This window comes from Plecotus auritus (assembly GCF_963455305.1).
Source record: "Plecotus auritus genome assembly, chromosome: 4".
NCBI classification, from domain to species: Eukaryota; Metazoa; Chordata; class Mammalia; order Chiroptera; family Vespertilionidae; genus Plecotus; species Plecotus auritus.
Window position 1 is genome coordinate 147,474,620 of NC_137775.1, and position 26,345 is coordinate 147,500,964.

Genomic DNA, 26,345 nt, shown 5'->3' on the forward strand with positions numbered 1-26,345 from the left:
TTGTGTGAAGGGAAGGCTCTCTGCTCCTCACCCTAGGGACCTGTGCTGGCAGAGGCCAGGCCCTGGGACTTCCAGTCACACTGAGCATTGACACCCAGCCCGCAGTGGAGAGATAAGGGGTGGTGGGAAAGACATACTTGCTTCTTAAGCATCTGGGCAAAGAAGTGGTACACATTAGCTCTCTTACATCTCACAGTCTCACCCAGATGCAGGGGGAACTAGAAATGTAGACCCTGGACAGGAGCCTCTTCACCACAAGCGTTCTACATGTGACAGCTAACTATGAATGTACACTGGACCACTAGGCTTCTATGTATACTTACACTAACTCCTCCTATAAAACCATAAAAATGTGCCAATTATAATGTACCATGAAATGTTACAATAATGTATGTGACAGTGTGCACTGACAGACAGTAAGATGGCATATGTCCATCCTGCCATAGATCAATGTAATTTGCCCACTATTGGATGTTGGCACCAGTCTCCAAGGTAGCAAATGATGATGTCACTTGAAGCAGTCAAAGCTTCTGGATGTGGTCAGTCTTCAATCTGTTTAATTTGATTCACCAAGGGCTCAGTGGTTTTCTTTCCCTGGAAGAGTGAAGCAGGATGCACTTTGGTTCACTTGCAAGTTTCCCAGCAGAATGGATCCCATCAGCCTTGCTCCTATCCTGGCATGTAAGAGGTCATGGAGTTGGTCCCAAGTTCAATAAATTTATTAGTCTTTCAAGAGGCTAAAATTGGGGCTAGAAGTCGGGATCTTGTGTCCCTGGAACACTAGCCAGCCAGGTGGTGGTAGAGGTTGGCCCCTCTGGGCACCGTCTGGTTGAGGTACTAGTTGGAGAACCTGCTTTATGTCAGACCATGCTCTATGCTTTTTGGAATGGACTAGTTTTGTAGCCTGCTGAAATGGAGAGAACTGGGTTTCAAGATGATTTTGGCATTTTCCCACGCCAAGCTGAATTAAGCTGCTGGACGACAGACATACCCCAGAGAAACCAAAGACAAATGCCAATTTTAATAGGGTTGTTTATCCTTTTCTCTCCAGTTAATAAGTATGAATGGACCCCAAATTCAGTCAAAAGATCATGTCAAAAGCAGGAAGTTAAGAAAAAATAAGTGTTTCGGAGTTAGTCCATGATTTTAATACTACTGAAGTTCTGTTAAGACCAAAGATTAAAAAATAAAGTTTGTAAATTGCCATAATTTTAAAGTGATAAAAGCACAAAATAATTTTGCATGCTACAGAAATATGTAATACTGTAGTGGCATAAATATATTGTTACATGTAAGGTTTTCAAAATTGATATTCTAAAAAGTATTTCTCAGTTATGTTTACTTTTAAAGAGCATAAATAGGAAATAATTCTCACAGATGAAAACAGAGTAAGCGTGAGGGGTCAGATGCTTGATATTTTAATGTAAACTATCCTTTGCTATATCATCAATATGGCCAATTTTTAGAAATTCATCTTATAGGAACCAAAGAATACACATGTTTAAGATCCTCATAGTTATTCCAGAGAGTATAAACCAAATGAGATATTGGGGGTTTTTGCTTGATGATCATTTGTACCAACTAGTTTTTACCATAACAGATTTTCAGTTGTATTAAATGTTATGGACTCTAACATTTTAAAAAACAAAAATAATTTCTGCAAAAATTTCATGTGTATCAATAGTTCCATCTACTTTGGAAAGATTAGGGGAGGGTCAATATTTCATTTTTCTATGAGTGGCTAAGGCAAGTACTCACTTTCTTGAATTATTGAATTTTTATGTAATACTTATGCACCATTGAATTACTTTCATTGTAATTGCTTCATTGTGTGTACAGTGGCCTTTGGGTTTACATTTGTCACCTAGATGGGATTCATCTTTTCTGAAGGCTACTTTTAAATTACATCAGATCTCATCTTGACCTTTTGATTTAGGATAAGTTGATTATATTTTGGTAAAAAAAAAAGGAAACTGTTACTTTGTTATTGGAAAAATAATCCTTAGCAATGATGTATTACTCTATTCCGTCAATCTAAATGTGTTTTAGAGTGATGAAAACTCATTGACACAGTTGTCAAAGCAAGAGTAATGAATGTAACAAAAATTCATTCCCTAGAAATGTTTGGCATAATTGCTGACGTGGCAATACACTTAATACATAGTCTTCTGGTGGTCTTTGTAAAGCTTGAGGGTTTAAATCATCACAGGGAGGTTAAAACGGAAGCAGTGCCCTATCAATAATAGCAAGGATGAAATAATGGTTCTACATAATGCATATGGGAAACCATACCTATGCAAAACTACATATGTGTTCTTTTTAGGGCAATGTGCGCTGAATTGAATTATACTAAAAACTATCCAAACTAATCAAAAAAGCCACATTGACTCTTCTTTAAAATTTATGTTTAAAAACATCTTCTTCCAAACCATTCCTAGTAGTATTTTCATTCCTGTTGCTTTTGTGAAACATTATTCATAAAAAATATACTTGGCAGAGGGGCATCGAAATGATAGTGCAGTTAGGTGTCACTAAAAGCTGGAAATCACAGTTGTCGGGGAGGTAGTGAGAGTTACCAGCTCAGGCTGCGGGGACTTCCCACTGACAGCTGCTGAGGTCTCCCCATTTGGGTCCTTCCTGCAGGCTTTGACTCTGTGGACCATCCTCCTCCCCTCCTGATCCTCTTAGTTCTTGGCTTCCTCAATACCTTCCTCTCAGTCTGACCATTCTTTCTGACAACTTCTGCCCTCCCCTTAAATCTCAGTAGCACCCTAACTCCAAGTTTATTCTGTCCTCTCTCAGAAGCCATAGGGTAAAGATGAAGAAGCGGCAAGTTTTGGTTTTAGACAGAAGCAGTATTGTATTACAGATTATAGGGTCATTTACTTAACCTCTCAGTGCTTCAGTTTCTGCCTGTGTGTTGAAGCAATAGGATAATTACAGAATTGGTGCATCACCTGCAATATGTATACAGGGTTTGGGACATAGTAGTAGCCAATTATCTCTTATAGGTAAAAATTACAGTAGATTTATTTTTATTGACATGTGTTTTTGATTGCTTCATTTTCCCATATTTAGCTGTGGCCTCTGGTCATCTGTAAAACAGATTTTCAGCAATTGATCCACAGCAATGTGGTATAGGTTCTTCATTCACAGTGAAGGGTGCCAAATAATTAGGGTGAATATTCCCATAAAGGGCTTGGGTCAGCAAGCTAAAGCACTCTCTAAGTTTCTATTGATTTTACCATACACAGAAATTTGTTTTAGATGGACTTTAAGAAGGAAGGAATAGGCTACCCTTTTGAGTTGCATATACATCTTACCATGAATTTTTGGAGATGAAGGATTGTAGCATGCTTTGGCCAGGAGACACAAGAATGCTTATGTTCTGTTCGGCCTGTGAGGTCCCCAAATAAGATATTTGTAGTGCTGATATTGACAAAGCAAAAGAAAGTACAAATATATTATTAGCTGAGGCTTGGTCTTGAGTCCCAATACAGAGCTCTACAATAGGCTAGAAGAGGACACAAGTTCTTTACCCTAGTGAGGTTGGCTTGAATGACCTGAATGTAAACTACTCCATTAGGCAGGCTCTCATTCTCCTGAGCCCAAACCAGTGTCAGACATTAACCTTGCAATATGAAGAGAAAGATGGATCCAAAGCCCACATCCAGCAATAGGAAAAGAGGACACATAGGGATGTTTCTCAACTGTAAAGTATGTCACTGGGCTAATCTACCTGCCTCAGGTCCTGGGCAGGCCCCAAAGCAGAGCTGAGCTGCCCTAAAGAGAGAGATTGCGGGAAGATGGAGAGATGGCTAGGTGGAGAGGAGAGAAATGAGACCACAGCCACCTACTGACGTAATAAAATTCTACCTACAAGGTGCACTCACATATTGGGACAACAGAAAATCACAAAATTATTCCATTGATAAAGTAAAAAATGTGCAATACCACCAGCTATCATGGCCAAATCAGTGTTCTTACCCCTAAATCAGTGTTCCATCTGTGTACCCTGATTCTTCTTGGGGAGAAGGCAAATGTGGGCTTATGGAGGAGGCAGTGGTTACCCCTAGAAGCCAATAATCTTGTATGTTGGTAACTGAAACACCCCCTTAAACAGTCTCCCTTTCAAATTTCTACCCTCTCTCCATCAGTTACTCACAGTACTGACAAGTGTTCTTTCATCTCTCCTTAAATCTTCAATAGGTCTACATTGCTGTCAAGTTCAAGTCCAGACTCATAAATTAGGAGGTGCTCAAGAGGCCCTTTACACTCTGGTTCCAAGTGACCTCTGTAGCATCCCCTTTTTGCCATACTTCCTGCCCCCCACCCCCTTCATCACTCTGCCTGTAGCTTCATTGCTCTACTGGATGACATCACCCATTTTGTCATTGTCATTACTCGGTTCCTGCCTTTGCTCTATTCAGAATGCCCCTTCTACCCACCTTTAAGGTTCAACTCCTCTGTTATCTCCTGTAGAAAGCCTTCTTTGATGCCCCCTTCTTTTGTGGCCTCATAATGTTCTATAAATAGTGCATTTTATGGTGGTTGGTAGTAGTTCTGTTTTTCCCATTAGCATCTGTACTGAGATCCATTATGGTAGGAAACATGTCTTATTTACATTTTATTCTTTTTTCCTTATTCATGTTTAATATATTGACAGATACATAGTAAACGTTCAGTATGTTTGTAGAATTGAATTATTATTGTGGACGTAGCTTCAAATCCTTGTGGATTCTTTCTTGTATGCCGCTAGAGAGTTTTTTTCAAGTTGGAACTTTTAAAAGTGGCTTTTAATTCCAAGGAAGAACCGCTAACCTTCACAACATTAACGTTTTGTTCTGATAAAATATCATTGCATCAAACCCAATGAACATCTCTATTACGATTGGTTTTACATGTAATTAAGATAAAGCTTTTTGCAGTTTAATACAGAAAATACTCTATAACACATGAATAAACTAAAACATCTGAGCTGATTACAGATCTTTTATTTTATTAAAGGAATCATTTGAGATTCATAGTTGTCTTAATATTTGAGTGCAGCCAGGAGTTCCTGAATTGACACTTGTTTCTCGTCTCTGAAGGGTTTTTCAGAGGTTGATAGTATGACTTCTGTTTCCAAAAATCCAACGTCCAAAAAGCCACAAATCCTCCTTTAGAAAACCGTGATGTCACTGAGTTGGTTGTCTAAAAAACCAACTAGTGAAACCTAATGCCCTCCGCTGTGATTGTACTCCATGCTGTCTTTTTCTGGCTCATTTTCTGCTGGAATATTTGCAAAGGAAACATTTAGGCTGAGGAGACAAGAGTTGGAGAGGACCAAGCTCTGGAGCTGTCCATAGCTGAGCCTTTGTCCTAGCCCAGGTGTGCTGCTCCTCTCTTGTCTATTCCCATCATCTACTTAGGATCCTCACTGAAAACTTGGGGGCTTTCAAAAACAGTCAAAAGAATTCCAATTCTACTAAATGAACATTTTAAATAACAATGATGATAGTAATAATAATAAGCAGCCCACAGCAAGAAAGTATTTTAGCCACACGGTATAAAGCATTACGAAAACCTCTATTCCCCTAAACTGAAATGAGAAAATAGACGTGACTCTTTGGGATGAGATCCATTAAGAGGATAGCCACCACAGTTTGAGTTACCTCTCTGCTGTCACTTTTGATTGAAACCAGCAGTGAAGTGTTTTGCCAAATCTATTCATAATTCCCTTCCCGGGCCCTCCTATAAATTGTCTTTCCCATCAGGGAGTCACTTGGAACTAATGTATTGACAATCTGCTATGATTGATGATAAATGGCTTGTTAACATTTCCCCCTACTCTTCAACCCACAGAGCAATACTGAGAAGACATTTGGTTTTAAATATTAAAAAGAAGAACAGCATATTCAGACCTTCAAAGGTAGGAGTTTACCTTCTTAAAAGAAGGGAATTATGCCCTGGCTGGTTTGGCTCAGTGTATAGAGCATCGACCTGCGGACTGAAGGGTACCATTGATTCTGGTCAAGGGCACATGCCGGGGTGCGGGCTCAACCTCCAGTAGGAGGCATGCAGGATGTTTGAAACATCTCTCATCATTGATGTTTCTAGCTCTCTCTGCCTCTCCCTTCCTCTATGAAATCAATAAAAGTATTTTTTTAAAAAGAAGGGAATTATACCATAAAATGATGTGATTATATAATATTACTGCCTTATTTAATACATTTTAATCCAGAGAACATAATAAAATATAGAGTAGGAATATAGATGCAAAAGCTTGTTGTAAAAAAGGATGGACAAAACACATAGAACACACAGTGAAGAAAACCAGCCCTTCGTGTCCTTTCATAGTAAAACAACTTTGTTTTACTAAATTATGAGTCATAAACTTCAGGAAATAGACAGTAGAATAAAAGCCTTGCTAGTAAACAATATTTTCTGAAAGAATTAAAGATAAAATGACAAGGAATCATTTATAAGAAAAAGCTTTCTTTTTGATTTAATCATTTATCAAAAACCTCCCAAGAACATACTATCTGTACGTGATTTTTCTTGTCTCACAGTGAAATCCAAGTAATACAAAAGTCCTTTTGGAAAGTTTAAATATTACTTTGATATGTGTGTTCTGCTTTGTAAATCCCTCCCCCCTCCTCATTTCCCACTCCCACTGCTCACTCTGTTTTCATTTATTTAGTCACTTAGAATTATCAACTTTAGAATGGACTCTACCAGGCCTATGATGCCTTCTGAAAGGCCATTATTATAATATTGAACTTCATGAAAAATATCTTACTTGGAGATCTGGAACATAGTTCAGAGAACCATATCTCAACCAATAATGGCTTTCTTAAAAATTTTATGAGAGCATGATTGTTCAGACATTTAGTCCCATACCTCCTAGGTTTCATTTGGCAAATAAACTCTCATGGACTTTAATTAAGAAAATAAGATTGTATGCAAGATTTTAAGGTAGTAAAATATTCTAAACATGTCCCTTGTCCTAAAGAATTCTTTAATTGATTCATTCGGATGTTGTTTTGTATTTAAGAGGAAATGATTCGTGCCTTATTTGAACTTGCTTTCATTGTGTTGTATTGAAACTGATTTTATATGACTAGTTCTTATGCTGTTTCAAAATATTACCAGAAATCCCCAAATTGGTAGTCTGGGAACTAAGAACGCTGCTTTGTGAATCAAATAAGACACATTTTGTTTTGTTTGAAGAGTTCTTGAGAAGTGAAAATTAGTGAAGACTAACAAAATTGCTGAGTTGAGTATGACCAATACCACAAGAGCCTTAAAATATGTATAAATGGCTGTTTTAATTGAAAGTTTCCTTAGTTAATGTAAAATGTCTTCTTTTATAATGTTTTGGTACATCTATACATACCCCTCCAACAAGTGTCTATATTTCATAAAATAAAGAACACCTGTGAGGTAAAGCAATGTAATACAATAGCAAGACCCATTCATCTGGCAGGGACATGAAAGTCTGTATTCACCAAATCACAGTTGTTAGGAACTAGGAATTAATAGTAATGATGTTAAGTATGAGTGGCCTATCAATGAAACACTACTATCAACAGTAAGTTATTGCAAGTTCTTCTGTAGGTAATATATTGTGTGATACGTAGGAGAGGTAAAAAGACAGCAAGACCAGGAACTTATCTGTAAATGGTTGTTTCTAGTAAAAGGAGAAAATACATGAAGACAAGGCCAGGGAAGGGACCACCAGAAAGGAATGCATCCGGCCCTTTTAAGGGGGCAGAGATGGGGCTCAATAAAGGGTGCTGTCCCACTTTTGAGGGTGCTCTCAGCTGGTTTCTGAGGGAGTTTACCTGGCAGTTTCTATTGTTTTCTATTTTATTCATTGTGTGAGAGTTATTTGACTTAAAATCTCTATCTTCTAGGCTGTCATAGTGAAAAGTTTCAATTCTACATTCTTCCCATTAATCTTTTGGGCCAGTCTTTTGTTAAATGAATGAAGTGAATTTTTAGTTGTCATGCACTACTGAAGCCACTAAAACATCTCATTTTATCTTTGTAAATGATTTAATCGGGTTGAAACTAAATACTGAGTTGTCTTCCCCATTTCTTTCCCTGGTCTCACAAAGACTCCCTAAAACTTCCCGAAATTCTAAAGCACACTTGTATTCAGAAGTCCCCAGGCTATTCAAGAATTCGGCCTCTGACATTAGAATCAGAAAGTTTTTGTAGCTCCTGTTTTCAGTAGTCTTTCCCACGTTCACTGGTGTGCGTGTTATGTTCTCCGAAAGATGGTGTGTGAACGCCCACTCTGGAAAGTGCTACCTCTTCCAGTTTCCAGTATATATGTAAAAACTGTGTTCACATTCATCATTAATGCTAATGTGTAAATTCTCTCCAAGGAAAATCTACCTTCCACCTGGCTTGAAATTTTTGAATTAAAATGCAGGAGATCAATGGTGGAATTGTAATAGCAACCAGATCAAGGAGAAGGGACACCCCCCAAAACACTCCATATAATGACTGGTTTTCTTGTCTGGCTGCATTTGTATAAGTTTGGTTCTGGTTGTAACCACGAGTCTGTGAAGAATCTTGGCTATGCTGTACCTTAAAGCGTGCCCCTTTTGGCAAGCTATATAAAAAGAAATCTCTGAAAAGTTATCAGAGTTCTTTAATGATTGTTTTTGGTTAATGACTTGAAAGTTGTTATTCCCCCTGGACTCATAGTACTAGCTTTTTAAAATTATGCATATGTCTCAGGAGAATGGTAATTATAGTTGACCCTTGAACAAAGCAGAGGTTAGAAACCCTGAGCCCTCATACCGTCAAAAATTTATGTATGACTTTTGACTCCCCCAAACCTTAACTCCCCCAAACCTTAACTCCCCCAAACCTTAAGTTGTCCCGCGGTATATACATGGGATTGTTTCTAGGACCTCCCAGATACCAAAATCGAAGGATGCTCAAATCCCCTATATAAAATAGCATAGATAAGTGTATACAGTTGCCCCTCCACATCCACGGACTCCCAACTATTGTTCAAAAAACAGTACAGGCATTTCCTGAAAAAAAAAAATCCATATATAAGTGGACCCACATAGTTAAAACCTGTGTTGTTCAAGGGTCAACTGCATATATTGAATAGGTAATAGTAAAACTGATAACAGTAAAAAAAACTATCTTATAATTAAGTTGATCTGTAAATTTGAATCAATATTTTATTACAAAGCCCAGTGGGACTACTGTTTTTAATACTATTTGACAGTAAAGAGATCTATCAAAATTTTGTCCTATAGCATCATTTTAAAGCTGAGAATGTTTTTATCCATGTTTTATCCATGTTATTTGACAGCAGACAAATCCAGGAGACTTGTATCATCCACAAAAGGAATACTTAACTCATGAAACTAGAGTTGAAAAGCTCATGAATAAAGCAGTTACCCCAGGAAGCCTAGAACTTACAAAAACCAAGACAGAGATCTAAATCTACACAAAGGATATTCACCTCTTTGTTGATTGGTTGAATTTATGGGGGTGACGGTGGTTAATGAAATTATATAGGTTTCAGGAATATCCTATCTAATAAAGAGGGAATATGCTAATTGACCCTCATGCCATCACAAAGATGGTGACGCCCATAGCCAATAAGGAGGGAATATGCTAATTGACCCTCGTGCCATCACAAAGATGGTGACGCCCATAGCCAATAAGGAGGGAATATGCTAATTGACCCTCATGCCATCACAAAGATGGTGGCACCCATAGCCAATAAGGAGGTAATATGCTAATTGACCACCCCACCCTCAAAGTTGGCAGTGCCCACAGCCAATAAGGAATGAATATGCTAATTGACTGCCCCTCCCTCAAAGATGGCAGCACCCACAGCCAATAAGGACAGAATATGCTAATTGACTGTCACACCCTCAAAGATGGTGACACCCACAGCCATAAGATGGCGGCACCCAGTCCCCTCAGCCCCTCAGCTGCCCAGGGTTGGCCCGAGGTGCAGGCAAGCCTCAGATGGCGGCTTCCCAGGGTTGCCCGAGGCTCAGGTAACCAGGGCTGGCTGAGGCTTGCACTGATGGCAGTGGCAGCAGCAGAGGTGTGATGGGGCATCGCCTTCCCCTTATCACTGGGTTGCCTCCTGCCCCTGAGGGCCCCTGGACTATGAGAGGGGGCAGGCCAGGCTGAGAGATGCCCCCCTCTAGTGCATGAATTTTCATGCACCGGGCGGGCCTCTAATAGTTCTATAACACATCATCTGTATATGTGCTCACCACCCCAAGTCAAGTCTCCTTCCATCACCATTTATCCCCCCAATACCCTCTTCTACCTCCCCCCAGAGGAGCTGTGTGAAAAAGGTGAAGGGATGAAACAAAACAAACAAAAAACACCAAAAACCCACAGACAACATTATGGTGATTATCTTTATTATTTTAAATCCATGAGGTATTTAGTCAGCCAGAAAACCAGAATGATATTTTCTTATCCTTACTAACTTCCTCTTTGTCCTGCTGATGATGAGTGACCACATCTCTTGAATATTAGCACCCTTGGGCAGTCCCTGCACTGTGACTGTGGCAAACTCCTTCCCTGAGTGACTGCTGCTCACCAGAGCTGAGCATTCCTGGAAACTGAATGAGAGAACATTTTGTTCTTCCATCCTCATGTACTGTCCAGCTTTCCATTTCTATGTGGAGTCTGAGTAACATCCTGTGACCTGAGGTCAGATGGAAGAATATTAAACTACATGTACAGTGATTCTGTAGGGAGGTTGAATTATAATACACTTCCTGATATTTAGCTTTGAGTTATGGCATCCATGATTGGGATGTCTTTACTGATTAAGTCCTTTCTGCCCTTTGCATCCTGTCCTCATAATTCTTTTTTTAAAAATATTTTTATTTATTTCAGAGAAGAAGGGAGAGAGGGGGAGAAAGATCGAAACTTCAATGGTGAGAGAACCATTGATTGGCTGCCTTTTGCACGCCCCCTACTGGGGATCGAGCCTGCAACCCGGGCATGTGCCCTTGACTGAAATTAAACCTGGGACCCTTCAGTCCACAGGCCGTCGCTCTATCCACTGAGCCAAACCAGCTAGGGCCTGTCCTCATAATTGTTATGGGACACAACTGTTTTTTCCTCTGGAAACTCACCCTACTCCCCTCCCACTACTCTGAACTGCTCAGTTTGTTAACTGTCATTGAAGGCTCAGAAAGAGCTGTTGAAAGGTATCTGAAAAAAGACATCAGCATGCTCTCTTAGAAGATGGGTGAGAGGTGGATGATTGCATAAGGGTGAGAGAGTGAGCAGAATGGTGGCATTATGTTTTTGTGGCAGGGACAATTAGTGCTAGCAGTCATTAGAGGAACCCTGCAACTTTCAAGCATTCTTCCCCTCTACTCCCACTGTGGTCTAGGGGAGAGAAATACCTGCTTTGACACTGGAAGGAGAAAATTGCCTGAGTCACTCCAGAAGAGGAAATGTGTAGCAACTTAGCATTTATACACCAAAGGGCTGATGCAGTGACCTTTGCAAATAGCTATTTGCAGATACTCACTGGGTTAGATTTTTTTTTCCTTGCTGCACTTTTGGCTTGCAGTTTTTAAATGTTTTCTAGTGTCATCAGAGTTAGAGCTGGTGATGAGATAAGGCTAGATCAATGGACCATGGACTTTCATGTGGGGACTTAATGAAATGACTAGAATTTTGCCCTGCGACCTGTGTTCCCAACAAGTACCTCTGCCGAAATAACTCTGCCCCTGAGATGAAGCTTATTCAAAATAATAATTATAAATGGTATCCCTTTTTAATTCAGAATGATGATCTTTATGTTCAGCCTTCTCATGCCAAAGTCAATAGTTATTGAATTTCATGCACCATAACCTACTAAGGGAAGGTACTCTGAGTGTTGATAATACATACTAGAAAGCCTTAAATGTTCAGGTCCACGGAACCTTGTACACTCAAAGGTAGAAATGTGTGCCTGAGTTCTGTGGGGGTTTTATCAGAGCCCTTCCTTCCAGCATCTGGACATTTCATCCCTGGCTGCTTTTGGAGGGAGTCAAATCCTGACAGGAGGGTTATCTAGGGAACTACCCAGGAGGAAAATGAAGCCCAGTGTGGAGCAGGCGGCCAGACCCAGGCCCCTGCTGGTAATGCAGTATGTTGCTGTCACATTTGACTGCATACACAAATAGATGCTTGCACTTTTATTTTTCCTTGCTTTGCTTTGTTTTGTTTTATTTTGCCTTTCATTACAGCGTGCGTTTTGTAAGGCAAAGAAAAAAAATCTCTTGGAAGGATTCAAGTTTTCATATCTGCAGAAGGCATTTCTATAGCTTTTGTCAAATTTAGCTGGTCTGTAAAGTGTCTTTGTTTCTGGTTGACTGTTATAGAAAGCAAGTCCATAAACTAGTGCAAATACAGGAGAGAATGATTTCTATTGAAAGTGTCGTAGGGTAGGATGTGGTGCATGGGGCCGATCCTGAGGGGCTTTGTTTCTTGCAGCATGGTGGAAACTCACATTCATATGGCTGCCTCGAGTTCGTTAGCATGCATGGTTAAACAATGGGGCATGCCAGCTGACGTGGCAGCGTTGATTAATGTATTCCTTGAATGTGTTGATTAATGTGTTCCTGCGATGCCTCCTTAAGCCACCACTGCACCTGAGGTGTGCGAAATGTGCCTCCTCACCCGCTGCTGCGTCGCTCACACGAGCCCATTTGCACATGGGTCTTCTGTGTGTATGTTTCACACCAGAGCCTTTATAAACAAAACCACAGATCTAGGAGGTTTTTTACAGAAATATTCTCCTCTCACAAAAGTGTTCTACGCTATAATGTAGAGTGACTCTATACACTATGAAATTCATAGAAGGAATTATCTTGTAGCTAAAGGTATGTACACTTGGTGCCATCTGTCTGTCCTGGGCATGATGCTGCCTTGATTTTCATTTTTGTTATCAAAGTTTTTGTAAACAGAAAAAGCTGAAAATACTTGTTGAGTGCAGTTTTCACTGGAGTGAAACAGGAAGACATATGAAGATGGACTGTCCATTAGACACTTGGTGAACTTGGCATCTTAGTTGGAAGCCCAGTCTTCCCAGAGGCAGGGATTGCCATCAGCCCAGCCACAATAATTCTGTCTCCAGTCAGCTTCATTCAGGGTGGCAACTTTTCTTGCTGTATTATGAATCCCCATTAAACTAGGTATGTTTTCATGTCTTGTTTCCAAAAAGTCTCATATTGATGGGGTTCTGCCTGGCCAATGGTTTGAATAAAAATGAGTGATTATGAGTTTTTATTTGTTTGGTATAATTTACTTGTTATTTACATAAGAATTCTACTCCTACTTTTTAAACTTTCTGACCCTAGAATTCTCAGCAAGATGAAAAAAATGATGAAAAAGCTATGTTCTAAAATGTTGAGAGACGATATGAGCATAGAAGAAATGATTCAATAGTGGTGGGGTGATGGTGTTGTCCTCTGTGTCTTAGGCTCTAACTGTAACATTTTAACAGTGGAAACCATCAGTTCTATTCAGAAAAACATCTTTTAACACTGAGAAAAGCAGAGCAAACACGTTCCTTCTGAACAAGAGGGAACTTGTTTCCTTTTTTTAAAATTATACCAATTTATATTCCCACTACCAGTCATATCTTTTATTTTTTTAAATATATTTTTATTGATTTCAGAGAGGAAGGGAGAGGGAGAGAGAGATAGAAACATCAATGATGAGAGAGAATCACCAATTTGCTGCCTCCCGCACACCCCCCATTGGGGATCGAGCCCAGAACCCTAGCATGTGCCCCTGACTGGAATCAAACCCAGGACCCTTCATTTCGCATGTTGACGCTCTATCCACTGACCCAAACCAGCTAGGGCTAAAAGGGAACTTTTATATATTAGGGAATTATGAAACTACTAGAGGCTGGGTGCACGGGTAGGGTCCATAGGCCTGGCCAGTGATCAGGGCTGATCGGGGCCTTCCTTTGTTCCGCGCCACCTGATGGTCAGCGCATGCCATAGCAAGCCATCGAACTCCCAGTTTCCCGGTTGAACTCCCAAGGGGACACTTTGCAGCTTAGCCTTTTATATATATAGATTAAATAAAGAAGTAGTAAAGTCACCAATATTTAAGCCATTTAATTATTGGATGAAATTAATGGTGAAGAATGGCATTCTGATATTTTCAAGAATAAGACTTTGAATGAAAATTCTTTATTCCATTTAAACTTAGCAATAATAAGACCATTCAAAGGTCTACTTTAGAAATTCATAGACTACATGACTTTTGTTATTTGCTTAAGGACATTGAAACCCATTATTTTTAAATGCTTATGTATGCCTGTATCACAGGGAATATTAATGGAAAATTAAAAAGTAAAATATTTAATTACTTCCTTGGCATTTGAATACATAGGCATTTTTTTGGAACTCGGAGTATACAGAATACGTGTTTAAATCATTATAATACATATTTGATGTGAAAGACATTATTTGGGAAAATTAAGTTTACTTGATTTTCAGAGGATCTTTCATTATATGATATGTTTAAAAGAGAATTGCACCAAAATGACTATCTAAGTGGGAATTCACATTTGTGATTAGACATGCATTTTCTTGGTTTGCTTGAATTCTACAATAACCGAAGGGGTAAACAAAGAGAAGCAGTGAATGTGATTAATCCATTTTCCTGCAAAGCTTTTCATACTGTCCTGAATAGAAGCCTTGCTGACAGAAGCTGTTAGGTTGGTGAAGGAAAGGCCCAAGGAACAGGTTATGAAAGGAGAGAATGGAAGGCAGAGAACAATCCACGTGAAGGAGCACAGGGGCAATGGTTTCTGCAAGTTCCTATTTATTTTTTTGTGTCAGTAAGCACAGAGAGCATGTAGTTAATTCAGTTTCCTAAATGGCTTTGTTCCCTAGGGCAATACCCTCCCTCCCACCCCCCAAAAAAACACAAAGAAAGAATTTGACAAATATAACTGGACAAAACTACCATATTAAAATTATTCAAATGACCTAAAAATATATCTATCAAGTTCCAAGTGTCCTATAAAATATTTCTTCATTGTGTAACATTTCAGACTTATAGAGAATCTAACTATAAGATATGCTTCAATACAAAAAAAGGTCTTTGAATTGATATATTGTACAAAATAACTTATTTGACTGGGATACATTTTTAAAGGCCCTTAGAAAGCTTTCTTGCCATAGAGGAGTGGGAGAAGATAAATATGTCTTAGGCAGCCTCTTGCACCGTCCTGGGTACTTAGTTCATTCTCTGAACTATTTGTTAAATTGAAATAAACACTTGTTATGTACCCAAACCAGAAGTCATCCCTTGAGAAAACCTTCCCACTAATTTTCTCTGGGTCTTTCCATGTGTTGCTGATGGTTGTCAGAGCACCTTTATGGTAAATTAATAGACATTTTCATTTTCCTAAAAACAAAGTTTGAACACTAGGGTGAACATCCCCCAAGTACAGTGATGAAGTAGATTTCAGACATCTACATTATACTGGACTTGCTGAACCTGACCAAATTACTTTTATTACTGAAATGTAGCTGCTTTGATCCAGTAAGTGAGCCAGTAGACACAGAAAAGGCATGGAAAGAGCTTTATTATAAAGAGTAAACAATTAAAAGACGTTCTTTTATAAAAGTAGAGTATTCAGTAATCACTGAATGACTTATGGGACCATTGCTTATACTGGAAACTAGACTTTCACTACTTTACTGACAGCAAATCAAAGCTTATTCTGGAGTTATTGGGGTTATATTAATATAAATAAAATGCTAACTTAATGGGACCTACATGTAGTTCCTATATGGTGACCATCTTCATTAATAAACATTGTTGATTGCTTCTTTACAGATAAGGAACTGTGAAAGGTTCTAACAGTGCACTCTGAATTAAAAGACATGGCTCTTGCCATTCAGTGACTCACACTCACTAGTTATATACATATAGGTTGACTGTTCCCATTCTATTGAAGCCTTGGAGTTGATATACTTTGAGTGTATTGCTATGACTGAAGGTGCAGAAGTTGGAGGTGCTGTAAAGGCAGGTGAGAGAGTGTTGTCTGGGCCAGGAGTTTGGGACAGGTGTGAGATTTCTTCATGAGGATTTTGAGTAGAGGAGTCACATAATTAGATCTGGGTTTAGAACAAATACCCCGTGAACTGTATGCAGAATAAATGGATGAAATTGGAAGCCAGAATCCAGCAGTAGACAAGAGAGGATAAGAAGTAAGCGTGCCTGACCCAGGTTCCTATCAGAGGGACAGAGGAGACAGTTTAAATTATATTTCAGTGGACCTATATGCCCATTGGAAATGAAGAATGGGGAAAAGCAAGGCTTGACCTCTGACTTTAAAAACTAGGTAGATGGATGGCAGTGTTACTGACCAGAATACAAAATGCAAAAGGGCTGTTTTTGAGAGAAAGGTAGAAAGTCTGTCACAAATATGTTGAGTCTGAAATGTGTCCGATTGTGAATCTGTTGTACTGAGTTTGAATCAAGTTTGATCTTGAACCCATTTAGTTCTTGAGTGTGAAGTGATGTGTGCCCACCATTGTTTTGAAAGGTTAATTTGGCTTCAACATTTCATCTTCAATGAAAGCACATTGAAGATGAGGGAAGCAGTTACTATGAAGACAGCACAAACTATTGCTGTGGTAGATGCATGAGTACTTACATCCCACAACTAGTAGAGAGGCTGTGGGGATGGTAAGTGGAGATACCAAGCATCAAACAAGTTGTAGCTGGAGAACAGAGGCCCCTTGCCTTTCCTCATTTTATGTAAATTTAGCTGAGCTTTTGATTCATTATTTCATGAATAGTTGAGCCATCTCTGCCTTAGTTGATTGAGTTCCACCTCTGGAGCTCAGAGAACTGAGTTGGCAGCATGATAACTAGTCATCCCAGGTTGTCCTTAGAATGAGTACAGTTTTTTTGAAGTGGGGGCCTTCCCCCTGGACCACATGTGAGGAGAATTAATGCCATCAATCATCAGAGGAGAACTGGCTGTAGAAACCAAAAGGTCAAAAACTCTTATTAACCTAAGGACCTAGAATGTACACAATTTAGACTGAAATGACTTTCTCAAATTGTGATCTACTAGTAAACAAAGAAATTTTGCCAAGGGCATAGCATTCCCAAGAGTCACTGGAAACATTTTTTGAAGCAATACATGAGATAATATGTCATTATTACTAAGCAGACAAATTTGAATCCAATGTAAGAAGAAAGAGCTGCATTGTTTGTTTCTGTTGTTATGTTTGTGGTTATTGTTTTTTTGTCTGGTGGGCACTATTTGGAAAAGATGTTCAGATAGACACATGTTATTTGGCATGTGTCTAACTGACCACGTTTAATGTAAATACCCAAGGTGGTATTAACATTAAATATTTTTCATTTCAGTAATTCTTTCAGATTTCTAGGTAAAAGACAGCTTAATCCTAGGGTATGTGCTAAGATGAATCCAAGTCTCAAAAATAGTGTCCTAGTTGGCTGCAGAGGGAATTCATGTGTACTTATGGGTAAATTCTGGCATAATTAGTGCCCCAAATCATAATTTTAAGTCGTAATTTATATTCAGAAATTTTTCATTTTGAGCTCTTAGGTATTTTATAATCAAAACTTATATCATTGTCCATTCATCTTCTACTTAATCAATCAAAAGGAAAAGAACTGTAGGGTTTTTTTTAAGAATAAAAAATTATTTAATTTCCCTTCCACTTCTCATACACATACAATAAGCAGAAAAAAAATCTCCAAACTCGACATGGTACTTCTTTCATTTATCCCAGAAACATGGGATGGAATAGGAAACAGTCGTGTGGTTCCTGCCAGGGGCACCCTGCTCGCTTCCTTCTGCAGTTAAGTCCTATTGTTACTAATGACCTCCCAAGTGCCTGGAACCAATGCTTCATTAGTTCCTCTTGTCTTAGAAATCATATTGGTGATCCATGTGGACCATGGAGCCTATTTTCTGGAGAACTATCTAGTAGTTATTTTAATTTATATAAATTTTGTTTATGGAAAAACCCTTCTGGGTTTTTCTTTCCATATTTTACTTGCATTGTTTTGAATCTGGCTGACATATAATTTACTTGGGCATCTGTAATGAAATTACATTTATCATCTGTCAATAATTTGCTTCCTGATAAAAGGAATGGGACATGTTTATTAGAATATATAATAGCACTATTTTTAAATTGTTCAAATTGTATAGAATTCATTGTAAATGATGTTAAAGATCTCACTACAATTTAAAATCATTTTAATATCAAAATTATCCTTTCTCTTTTTGGTGTTATATATCTGTGCCTTGTATACTTCTTCAGTATAATTAAATGTTTTACCTCTATTTAGAGGTTATAGAGAATCTTGTGCATTTTCCTTATTTAGTTTTATACAAAATTATTTATAATGAGAATTTATGAGTCACTGAAATCTAGCTCTATTGAAATACACATTCAATATAAGTAAAGTTTGTTTCCTGAATAAATGTAAAGTAAAACAATTTATTTTTTAAAAGGATTTTTTGTTACTGAATTGATAGTATAATATTTTAATCAAAAGTATTTGAATTAAAAAATATTGTTTTTCATGGTTGAGCTTCTGTTGATGCATAAAACATTTTAGTGCCACAAAATCAGCAGCATAAATTTATTCGTATAATAAATTAGAAAAGAATAAAGAAATTCTAGGTTGTAAAGTCAGACCTGATACAGGTTTTGCCTGGTCCCTTTATTATTAACATATTTCCTCCTGGTTATGTGCCTGCATCAGGGTAGACATTTGCCATTCTTCTTTGGAACTGCTCATTTGACCTGCTCCTATTTCATTGTTGCCCTTAGTTTAGCACAACATAGAGGCAAGTTATTTTCTCAACTTACCCAGGGATGCATTTGTCTTATGCTTCTCTGTTTTGTTGGCCTATATGTATGACATGATGGCCTTTTAGAAAGGCCATCATGTTGTAAAAATAGCACCTGGGATCTTTGAAGGCTGTATTCCATAAAGACAAATTAGTTTAATTTTATATAATATATTTTAATGCCTTCCCAATAGTGATGGCCCTTCTTTAATATTTAATAAGGTAAAATTAATGCACTATAACCATAACAATTGAGAATAATCAAAATATGCCCTAAGCAGTATTTTACTTTTAATATCAGGTTTTTCTTACCATTTTTCCTTTTTTAGTCCATGCCTATAAAAAGTCAACAGAAGTTTCAGAAAGGATTAAATTTTTATATAGACAGTAATGCCATAATAGTGAAATTTAATATTCCCAGTGGTAACTGCTCTAAAAGCCATTTTGTTCTATTGTAATAGCAGTCACCCTCTATGAGGCTTAATATGTGCTAGACATGTTCTAAGTATGTTTTATGCCATGTTATCCTCACAGTAACCTATTATCATCCTCATTTTATAGATAAAGAAACTGAGGTACAGCGTTAAATGCATTGCCCATAGACACACAGCTAATAAATCGTAGAGCAGGGATTCAGACCAAGTTAGTCTAATTCCAGGGCACATATGCTTCACCATCACAGCTCTGCCAGGGCAAGAGATATCCCCACCAGACGCTTAAGTCATTAATAAGGGAAGCCATTGGCTTTGGGAGTTCTGGTCAATGTGCTATGTGTGCATGACAAATAAGGTCTCTCATATTGTTACTGTAGGCAGCCTTCAGTTGGAGCAGGGGCTTGTGGGGGCTGTGCAGAGGATGTGGATGCACTGGGATGCAGAGGGTGCCTCAGGACTCCAACCGGCTCTTGTGGATGTGTGGGCACCATGTCCAGTCTCAGCTGCTGCATCCCCAGGCTTCCTGATGGCGGATCCTGCCCCTGCTCCCCACTGCAGTGGACAGGGAGCGCCATAAATCTCCCCCAGTGGCCAAAATGACACAGGGGGAGATTCTTAAACCCAATGTGCCAAAGGCTAGAAAGATGAATGGATGGGCCGAGGGTGTGGAAAGCTAGGAATAATTGGATAGAAAAAAAGCCCACCCCTCCCAATCTCTATAAGAACCTTGGTCTTGAGCAGGAATGGGGAGATAGTCTTTGAGAGGGTAGTCCACCATGCTCCCAAGTCCTGCCACACCTGAATAGAGCCTCTTTCCTTTTGCACTAGCACCTGGCCCACAAGTTTGGCTTTCCTTATGGCGGGCAGCTGAACCTGTGTTTTCGCTTACAATATGGAAGTCAAAGCTATTACCCTGCTGCCCATTCACATCAACTAATAAATCTAAAGCCTGTCAAGGTTGTTACATGCACCTGTGGTTCTAAATATCCATTTTGGGTCTGTGCACATTGTGGAATAAGGGGGGGCTACAGAATGAGAAGAAAAACTCTAGGCCAAAAACTGTAATACAGTTAAGAATGCTTGCCTGCTATAAGGTGGTGTGACATCAGTGTTAGCCATTTTTCATATCCCTTGTGAGGCTGATTATATCTAAAAAAAAAAAAAGTTCTTGGAATTCAGTGTCAGTGTGGTTTGCTCACAGTTATGGTATTTTGTTCACATTAATAGAAATAGTCATAATTAAAGCTTGCTTTTTGTACCTTGTCACCACCTTCCCATCTCACCTCTTCCTCCTAGAGCTCTTCCTCAGGAACCCAAGGCATGATTCATTCACACAGGATTATCAAAGGCAGCTGGCTGCCCACTGCTTCTCACCTGCTAACTGCTTTAGGAGTGACTTTCTGCTCTTTTCTCTGTCCCCTTTCCATCCTAACCCAGTGTTTGTGTTTTAATAGAAGAATCTGGAAAATAAATGGCCTTGAAGATCTAAAAGAAGGAAAAATTAAATCCTATTATTAAAGTAGTAGAATTCAGAGTAGAGGGTTTATCTTTTTGGATGGGGAGCCCTGTCCCACAAATCCCTTAAACCACCACACAGTAAAACTATGAACTCACAAATCCCCCACCTACTTAGATTACAATAATTTCAGTGATGTTTTTAGACAATGATCATGATTAATATGTACTTTTTTCTTTAAATATGATCATTAGTAATAATGGCTTTGCAACATGCATTTTATTTAAACTTGTATTTTTTTATGAATGATCTTCTTATCAAGTGTTTTGTTGTGGATATTACTTTTTTTTTATCCTAATTAAGCATCTACAAAGCCAAAGCACATATCCTCACTGCCCTGCTGTTTGCCCAACTCTGCTGTTAGTACAAGGGCCTCCTTGATATCCTTGAACAAGTCAGGCACACTCTCAACCTCAGGGCCTTAGCGCTGTGGTTCCCTCTGTCTGGAATACTCTCCCTACATATGTTCCAGTTGCTTGCATATGTTCTTCTTCAGGTCAAAGCTCAAATATCACTTTTTTTATTTGATATTTCCTGATCCTGTGGTGAGCAAGTGTGCTTATACATGTACACACACACACAAAACCTTGGAATCCCTACCTCCTTCTCTAGTTTTATTTTTTTCTCATTATACGTATCACCTAACAAACTATATCATTAACTGTTGTTTTGTTATTATCTGTCTCCCTTCATGGCAGGAATGTTTGTCTGTTGTGTTCATTAATGTATCCCAGCACCAGAAATGCTGCCTGGCATACAGGGGGTGCTTAAATTGCGCAATGGAGGATCCAATGAATGAATCAATGCAGAGTTATGAAAATTTTAAGTTTCAGCCCTTTGTCAGATAATATCATTAGCCTCATAAATTCTACCTCACTTTTGTATAACATTCTGACCTTCCAAGGTTCAGAAATGTCATAATTCAGATCTTAGCTTACTCACAAATTCCACCAGCAGTAGGGAAGGGTACTATGGTTTCCCATTGTTAAATGCGGAGGTAAGAGTTGGAAAACAATCAAAAGAAATGTTCCTCTCATTTTTTGGAACAAATGAACAAATCTAGCATTTGTTTTTGAGAGAACAAATGCTCTTCGCAAAGAACTGAAACTGTTCCCGAAATCTTTGAAGTGTGTCATTGATCCTTTAACCAGTAGCTGGAAAAGCAAGAATCCCAGTAACAAACATGGGCTTTGTTGGGATGAAAGCTAATCATAAGTTTACAAAGACTGATTGGGCATTTGGTTTGTGACTAATTCCTGGCAGTGACACAGAGGAAGCTCTTAACTGGCCCAGCCAATGTATTTTAAGTAAAGACTCTTGTCTTCAAATAAATTAGATTTTTTTGCCTAGTACTCTCAATTAGATTAAAATAGTTCATTGCTCAAGATATAAATAACATTAAGAATTCTGCCAAAGTCACAGCAGTTTCTATAATGGTAGAAGGAAACATATTTATTACTCAGGGACGGGGATTATCATTATTTATTTCCTAGAGGTTCTTTTTTTTCAATAATTCATTTAACTTGCTGTTGCAAAACCACAATGAATCAGAAAAATGTTCCTAATGGTCTTCCAACTTCTGGGACTGTTTTCTGGCACAAATATTGAAGCCAGCCTGTTTCCTATCAACAATAAAAATCTTTATCAACCCCAAGGCCTGCCCTTGATGCTGCATTCATGTAGTGATTTCAGGATGCTCGGAGCCCCCTCTGGCCTGCTGGCTGGTACATAAACTTCTGCTAGAGCTTGGTTTCCTTAATTCAATTCTATATTTATTGAGCTGCTACTGTTTCAATCACATATCAGACATGGGATTAGCACCGAGTCACCTATATTCTCTTCCACGTGCCAGGGACTTTAATCTTTAATCCTTGACGAAACGAAACCTCCGAGACTCATCCATATGTAATGCTTTAGTGGCTCCATATTTCAGCTATTTCCGGGGAAGGATATCAGGATACTGGCACAGAACTGGAAAGTACAATAGAGAAACTGTCCCAGCTTCAACACTGTATAGAGGCCCATCCTTGTCCACAAGTCATAGGGATACAATGCCAATTGCTTGGAACCCTTTGGTTCTCCGAGTAGTTGCCCTGTTTCTTCCATCCTTCTTAAGACCTTAAAATGTGTGTAAGTGCTGCAGGCGGAAGGACAATTTCCATCCGTAACCATGTGGGACTAAGAAGTAGCCTTGGCTTCTTGCAGACAACCTCTGGGATCTCTGCACTAGCCCAGGTGCACTCCTTCAGCAGGTTCAGGGGAGCTCTTTCCAAATAAAGTCATGTGTGGAATCGCAGGATATAGAACACAGAGAAGAGCTGAGCTGTTCTGGAGCCCCTCCTGCTAAGCCTTTCCTCCGTGCCCTGAAGAGGCTCTGCTCATGACGCTGGCTCTGGCGTAGGATACTGACCACAGAGGTACTTGGGTGGTTGTCACAAATGCTGTTGTCCATCTGCAGAAACAGGGCCAGTTTAGTGTTGTTTTCAAGTGTACAGACTCAGGAGTCAGACAACCTAATTAGACAACATGAGTCCTGGCTTTGCCGATAATAAGTAAGGAATATGGAGAAGTAACTTGACCACTATGGGCCTCACTTTCTTCGTCTGTGAAATGGGAAAATATTTGGTTTTGAAGAGGTGCAAAAGCGTTAACATACGCAAAGGATGTGGTACAGAGAAAGCCCTTAGTAAAAGGTAGTAGTTGTGGTAAAAATAAATAAAACTCAATCCCAAATGATATAGAATGCTTCAATTTTAGGGGAGAAAAAAATAATATCAGTAGCTTTAATAAGGGCTGAAAGAATTTGACACTCTAGCAATAATTTAATCACTATTTCCCACTCTTAATCCCTGTTATAATGAATAGTTCTATCTCAAATTATATATGTGTAGTAATTGTGCTCCTTTTTGCTGTAAACAAAAAATTTCTGATGTATGGTGATGCAAATGTGGATTTAAGGGATGCTAATGTTATAATGAGCCAGAAGTTAATGAACAGGAAACTGAACAAGAATGGGGCAGACAACTTGGCACCAGAGATGGCTTCAGGGCAGGAAGTAAAAACCAAGCATGTCCAGGAAGGGGAAGCGATTTGGAAGACCAGAGGGGTGAGCTGGATGAGGGGCTGCGTCTGGGCTGGCTTTGGACAGATTTGACTGCCTGCTGAAGGGAAAACACAAGTGCAGGTCCCACTCCTTGCACCAAGCAAATAGAGTTTGTGATGAAGTGCCGATATACTTTCCCATCGCACATATAGTCTTCATGCCATTTATCTCAGCCCTTGACTATAGCTACTGTGTCTTATTTGCTCTTGGCTCAAATGTATTAGTTCTATTACACAGACGGCTTATAGATTCCTTCAGGGCAGGGACAATGTCTTCTGCTTTATTTATTTATTTTAAAATATATTTTATTGATTTCAGAGAGGAAGGGAGAGCAAAAAAACATCAATAATGAAAGAGAATCATTGATCTGCTGCTTTGTGCACGCCCCCTACCGGGGATCAAGACCACAATCAGGCATGTGCCCTGACCAGGAATGGAACCGTGACCTCCTGGTTCATAGGTCGATGCTCAACCACTGAGCAACACCAGCCAGGTGTCTTTTGCCTTATATACCTCTTCCAAAGTGTTGCCACATAGCAGGTATATTTGTATAAGGCAAGATACAGAAAAAACAACACAGAAGACATTTTAAGTGTTTAGAAAGGCTGGAGCTACAAAAAAAAGGGGGATGGGGAGTGAGAGGGGTGTTGGAGGAGCAAAAAGGAAGAAGTGATACCTACATTAGAAGCAACTAATGTCCCTGAGCTGGAATCGGTGAACTTGTTTTGGCTGTTGCAAGTGGGTTGAAGACACATGCATTTGACTCTGGATCTGCTCAAGAGGTGCTATGTCAACCTGGGTTGGAACCAATAAAAAATTGCTGGTCCTTCTTGGGCTGCTGGAGTTAAGAATCACACCAGCCGCACTGCTACTGTAGCAACTACCATCACCTGCCTCATTTTGAGTCAGAACCAAGAATCTTGTCTTTACCATTCTTTCATGTTGCCCACCAGTACCTCCAGTTAGCAGAACCAAATGGAAAGACAATAGGGAAAAGAGTGTGGAAATTTAATTTGCAAACTCCTAGATGCAGTAGTACAAAGTATAGTGGGACAAGTGTGGGACTGAAAGACAACAGATACATAATTATAATGGAAAGCGCATTCGATTTAAAATCAGAAGACCTGAAACCAAGCCCATATCTAACTCTTAGTAGTCATGTGATGCTATACAAGTTACCTAACCTCGCTGAGCCTCAGCTTTCTTGCTAGTAAAATGAGGATAATAATGGTACTACCCCAAAGAGTTGTTTGGACAACTAAATTAGATAATGCATATGGAAACCATTTAGAAATGAATATTAGTTACATTACATGGACCTGTTATGAGACAATCATAAGGACTTCTTTTTTCTGCCCATCTTGCATGCACTTAGCCTTCCTTTATGATACAAGAGAACATTACTAAATTGGAGATGTAAGATCAGTGGTATTTGATCAGTTTAGCAGATTAGAAAATTTTTTTAACAATTCTCTTTTGATGGGTCACATCCCAAGATAAGCAGCTGAGCCCTCTTAGCAGGAAGGAAGGGCGGCTAGCCTTGGGTTACACAAATGAACTTATTAAGGGGATTTATAAAGCCATCTAGTTAATCAGAAAGGAGGAGAGTGAAAAGAGCCTTTCTTAGCTAAGCCACGTCTGCCCGCTGGACAATTAGAAGCACAGTTTTCATTATACTGTTGTAGTCCTCGGTTGGGGTCAGGCATATGAGCTAGGATACAGCTGGTGGTGGATGCAGCAAGGCTGTTAATTAATCACAAGGGGGTGGAAACCGAGGATGAGGCGTTCACACCCTTTGATTTCGAATGGCCCCTGTTCCACTGCATTGACCCTCGTTTCCTAAGTTGACCTCTGTTAGATTTCTATGAACTGTGGTATGTTAGGTCCTCATTTACAAGTTGCCAGTGGAGTTGTTTAGGCAAACCATTGTCTTTGGCCTTGATTGGATGAAGATTAGGTTTTGTTTGTTTTTCAGACAGTCTAGAGTAAAATGCTGGTTTAACCAGTGTGGGAGATTTGGTGGATTTAGCTATTGCTATGTTTTACATTAGAAGTAATAACAGCTAATTCTTTCCTGATGCTTTTTCTGTGTCAGAGACCATTCCAAGCACTACCAAAAATTCACTTAACCTTCATAATATCCTTCTGAGGTAGAAACTGCGACCCCCATTTTTACCCATGAGGAAATTGAGGTACAGAGATCTTAGGCAATTTGTGTAAGACAGTAAGTGGGGGAATAGGCTTTGAACCCAGCCCAGGCTGGCTCCAGTGTGTGTTCTTGACCAGTAGGAAGCACTGCCTCTCAAAAATTGAAGCTTCTTTCACGTTTCTTCTTCTTTGGTGATTGTTCACTTAATTAGATGTGGCACATTTAACACCAGAAACTTCTGTGAATAGAACATACTCCTGAGTTACCAATCAAGTCCC

At 39.2% G+C, this 26,345-nt stretch overlaps 1 protein-coding gene across 47 annotated transcripts in view; it reads left to right on the forward strand.

Annotated features, from left to right (window-relative positions):
• NRCAM (neuronal cell adhesion molecule) overlaps positions 1 to 26,345 on the forward strand; it is a 278,384-nt gene that overhangs the window by 122,433 nt on the left and 129,606 nt on the right. For 41 of the 47 annotated variants that reach the window (XM_080663312.1, XM_080663313.1, XM_080663306.1 and 38 more), the window contains exon 3: positions 5,845 to 5,911. The exons of the other annotated variants lie outside the window; for them this stretch is intronic. The gene's annotated coding sequence lies outside the window, so the exon portion shown is untranslated. The remainder of the gene's footprint in view (positions 1 to 5,844; positions 5,912 to 26,345) is intronic. 47 annotated transcript variants of the gene reach the window in all.